The sequence below is a fragment of the Lagopus leucura genome, unplaced genomic scaffold (genome assembly GCF_019238085.1).
Source record: "Lagopus leucura isolate 7727_CA_CO unplaced genomic scaffold, USGS_WTPT01 Super-Scaffold_739, whole genome shotgun sequence".
Taxonomy (NCBI): Eukaryota; Metazoa; Chordata; class Aves; order Galliformes; family Phasianidae; genus Lagopus; species Lagopus leucura.
In genome coordinates, this window is record NW_024962255.1 from 5,670,295 (window position 1) to 5,674,854 (window position 4,560).

Here is a 4,560-nt window from a genome sequence, read left to right on the forward strand (position 1 = left end):
ACCTGATACAAATACAGAAAAACACGTTCCAAAACTATACCAAGATCTCCTTGTTGAAAGCCTTTTGGTCCTTCTTCCCAGGGACCAGTATCAGAAAAGTAATATGCTACCCGTTTGGGAATGCCTTGCTGAGAAAAGCTTTCTATTATCAGAAATCACACTTCACACACTGTGCTGCAGGCCTCCAAACTCTACTTTATGGTCTGCCCTCATTCAAGCACTGTGGCTCTCAGCACAGCTGCTTTCATCAACTCTCATGCAGTCACAAGTTGTGTTGCTGAATTTCCTCCAGCGCACATTAGTAGTGATACTAATGTATAAATAACTATTTTCAGAGCTGTTTCGGGGAGGTTGACTAAAGCATGGTAATTAGTTACTTAACGTGTCTCTTCACCTATTTGCGTAGCAAATATGAAGGGGGAAATTCTAGCCCCAGTGAAGTGAAACGGCAAAGCCCTGAGTGCTCTCACCCTGGTGTGCTGGGTGATGCTTGAAGGACAGGAACAGGAGGAGACTGACATTTCACAAAGAAAAAGCAAAACACACCAAAATGTTTGATGTTTTAAGTGGCACTAATTGAGACATGAAAGTGCTGCAGCAGCTGTGAGTGCAGTGAGAGCAGCAGGACATCCTCTTCTCTCCAGTCCCTTCCTACCTGGAGAAAAGGCACAGAAGGAACTGCCATATAGAAAGCTGGACATGATATGGGTGGCAAATACTGGCTAGGTGAGACAGGAAGGGGAGAAAAGGAGGTGGAGAAGGAGAAGATGCTGAGTGTTCTAAGGTGCCACTGACTTATAGTTCTGGAGGGAAAGGTCTGGATACTGGTGAAGTGGGGAGAGCCTGCCTGTGAGTTCATGTGTACTTGTTGGGCAGTGCCTAGAAGGAAAGTGGGACAGTGGGTTATTGAACTCATTCTCTTTTGGTGGGAAAAGGAGTGTAGCAAGGTTGTATTTATGGTGTTGCCTCCATTTTCTTTCGGATGAAAAACTACACTGAAACAGTTTAATGTGTTTTAATGGATACTGAAAGATTGAATTCTTTGAAAGGCTCTGTACTGGGCTACAGCTTATTTTGAACAACCTGGTTTGTATTTTCCCAAAGAGAACTGGGAAAGCTTCAGGGTGTATTATCCAAATTAACTGTTCTGTCCTTCCTAAATATTCTTCCTCCTGTTTCACTTTTCTCTCCCTTATTCCCAGCTTTGAAGCATTTCAGCAACATCTTTCAGTGCTTTTTGACTTCACTATAAATAGCAAAGGTGCTAGTTTCTTTTGAAGGGGAGAATTATGGAATGAATTAGAAAAGCCCACTCTGGCTTTCCAGAAGAAGTTTTTAAGACGGAAAAGCTGAAGTTATAAGATGGCTGCTTACCTCCCACTGCTTTCCTCATGGAGGCTAATGCCAAATTGAAGTGCTTTGTCTGGTTAGTTTCTTGTGAAGGTTTCTGTGTTATTTTTGTTTGTTTGATTTATGTTGTTATTTTTTGTGAAGGGAGATAGCAAAAAAAAGGAATAAGATGCCTGTTGAATTCCACCCTTTATGAGAACTAAACTTATCTGCTGCTGAAAATGGATGGGATTTGGTTATCTGCTCTGTCTTGTTGCTTGCATGCTTGAGGTAAGCCAGATAAAAAGGAAATGGCCAAGTTTAACATGTGAATTGACAAATTATTAAGTTACCTGGTATAAAATTTTCAAATGTATCTAAAATAAAGTAGGTGTAGAAAAATTGGCCATCACTTCAGTGGCTTCTGAACTTGGCAATGTTTGCTTCCCACGATCATTTAAACAAAAGGTTTTCTAAGACTTAATGGCTTTGCTGAGACCTAAGACAGTCAGCACATAAAATAGGTCAGCATCCCCTATCAGTCATGAGGAATTCCACCACGACCGGTGTATAATCAATAGATATCAAGATGTTATAATCACAATATAATCAAGAGAGTTAGGCAAAATAGACAACAATTACAAAAAGAGAATAGGTGGAAGAGCTTACCCTTTGGCTGAGCTCACCACAAAACACCAAGAGAGGCTGGTAGCCAGCTCTTAAATAGGTCTAGGAGAGGTACAGCCAGGCTCCACCCCTTCCAGCAGCACAGCTGAATTGCCTTCACCTGTGCTCCTCTGGCTGACTCATGGCTCGCCTCAGGTGATCAATCAGAGGTTCAGGCCGTGACTCAGCAGTTCCCATACAACCAGAAATCTGTAATACTGCAGATTGTAGACTGAATGGAGATTTTATGAAGATTAGAAATACTGTTGAAAACACAAAGCTAACTTGAGGATTCAAGGGTATCTAGCAGCTTTCAAACTAATTGCACCCAGTTCCTGTCACTATGCTGCAAAATTATCTGAAATACTGTTTAAATGATGTAAGTTATTTATATCAGGCTTTCAGTTAGGAACTTGTTTATTTACTTATCTTTTACGTGACTTCATATCCAAATAGTTTCTTGGTTTCACTTCCTCACTCTGGCCATCTTGTTCAGTTTTTCTGGTCTCAGGATAAATTTTTTAATGCTGTAAATAACTCCACAGAGACCAAAAGTATTTTGAGCTCTCATAGTACTATTTTTTTTCTCTTTGTCTAACAGATCAATTAGTTACCAAATTAGACATTAAACTCATGCAATGGATAGCTAAACCAGTTGAATTGTGTGCGCTATTTTACTCTTGATGATTAAACAGAACTAATTAATAGCTCTGATACAAGAATATTCAGAGGACAAAAAAAAAAAACTTTTTATATTCAAATCATGTATTTGGAAATGTTTAACCTATTTTCAATTGCTTTCCAATAACTGAGTCAGGTGTTTAAGGCATAAACGCACTTGTAAACTACCTTTGAAATGCAGCAGCCACTTCTGTCCTATTTCAAATCAACTTGGATTTGTCATCACAAGGCCCAGTTCATTTTCTTTGCTCTCTCTAGCTCCAACTGTATAGCTACTTAAAGAGCACATTCAGCATGTTTGTTGTTTAGATGTTAAACGTAGAAGCCAGTAACACGGCAGTAGGTGCCAAGCAGAGGCCAAAAACCCATTTATCACTTTGTATAATGTTCCTGTAAATAATCTTGCTTCTCCATACTGTAGGCCATTAATTTGCATTGGATAAAGATTAAGAAAAAGCAAGCTTTCCTAGCTAGAAACAATGAGATAACCATAACCTCTTCAGTCTGATGCAAGCAGCCTATTGTTTTCGTTCCTACTTATTACATTCATGCTGCATTTGGCTCATGTTTTAAAGCATTTAAAACCTTTTCTTAGATGAGAGCTGTAGCTAGTGTGACAGCTGTGTTGTGGAACCATCTTATAACCACGGTTATGGCAAGGCTGCGGTGGTGGTAGGTTCTTGTGTTTGTTTGCTGCTGGAGGATTTTTTTTCTTCTTTACAGCCTGAATCACTACAGTCAGTCTCAGAGGTGTGCATCAGTAGTGAGCTGGGGGTCAGCCTCTTCTCTCGTATAACCAGGATAGGACTAGAGGAAATGGCTTCAAGATGTGCCAGGGGAGACTTAGGCTGGACATCAGGAAATATACTTCTCTGAAAGAGTAGTCAGGCACTGGAATGGGCTGCCCAGGAAGGTGGTGGAGTCACCAACCCTGGAGGTGCTCAAGGAACATTTGGACATTGTGTTGAGGGACATGATTTAGTGAGTACTATTGGTAATAGGTGGACTGTGTGATCCTGTGGGTCTTTTCTAACCTTGCTGATTCTATGATTCTATGATCAGCGTCCTGGGTGGCTGTAAGCTTCGTGTAGGGCAGTGCTCGTGGCACTGCAGTGCCCCAAACCTGCGGTTTAAGCCAGAGTGGCTGTTCTGTGGGACCTCTACCTCTCTGGAGTGGCTGCTGGGCCTTGTGTAGCCACTGTGAGTACCAGTGAGGAGTGGCGGCTCGCTAACTTTTAATGGAGCTGCCATAGGGCCGTGCCACAACCACAGCCACAAGCCACGGGGCCCGGGGCTGCCCGCGGCTCTTTGCGGCCTCGCCACCGCCCAGCTGGAGTGAAGGGGGGGGGCCCGCGCGCCGTCCCGCGCCTTGTGCCCGCCGAGGCCCGGCGGTACCGCCCGCCTCCTTCCTCCCACACAAACTACAGCTCCCGGCGGGCGCCGCGCGGGGCGGGGCGGGGCCGGCGAGGGGCGCGCGTGCGCGGCGGCGGCGCGGTCGGTTGAGCGAGGCGGGGTGCGATTGGCTGCGGGCGGCGGCCGGGCGTGGGACGCGCAGTGACGGAAGGAGCGGGGCAAATGGCGGAGAGATGGTCCCGGGCCCCGTCCCGAGAGCGGCGATAATTCCGGCGCGGAGGAAGCGGCGCCGGAGGAGGCGGCGCCGGGGGCCCTAACGCCCGCGCCGGCCCGGAGAGCCGTGCGGGAGCCGCGGAGCAACCCGGTCGGGCGGCGCCTTTCGTCGGGCGGCGCCTTCGGTCGGGCGGCGGAGCGGGATCGGCGGCCGCAGCCGCGTCGGCGGCACCGCCCGCAGCGCGCCAGGCCCGGGCCCCGCCGCCACCGCCGAGGCCGAGGTGGGTGCGGCGCCTCGGGCCCGCGCGGGCGGAGGGG

At 46.8% G+C, this 4,560-nt stretch overlaps 1 protein-coding gene across 1 annotated transcript in view; it reads left to right on the forward strand.

Moving 5' to 3' along the window:
* Nucleotides 1–4,481: 4,481 nt before the first annotated feature.
* The window catches only part of WAPL (WAPL cohesin release factor), a 58,936-nt gene continuing 58,857 nt past the window's right edge, over nt 4,482–4,560 (forward strand). The window contains exon 1 of the mRNA XM_042863014.1: nt 4,482–4,523. The gene's annotated coding sequence lies outside the window, so the exon portion shown is untranslated. The remainder of the gene's footprint in view (nt 4,524–4,560) is intronic.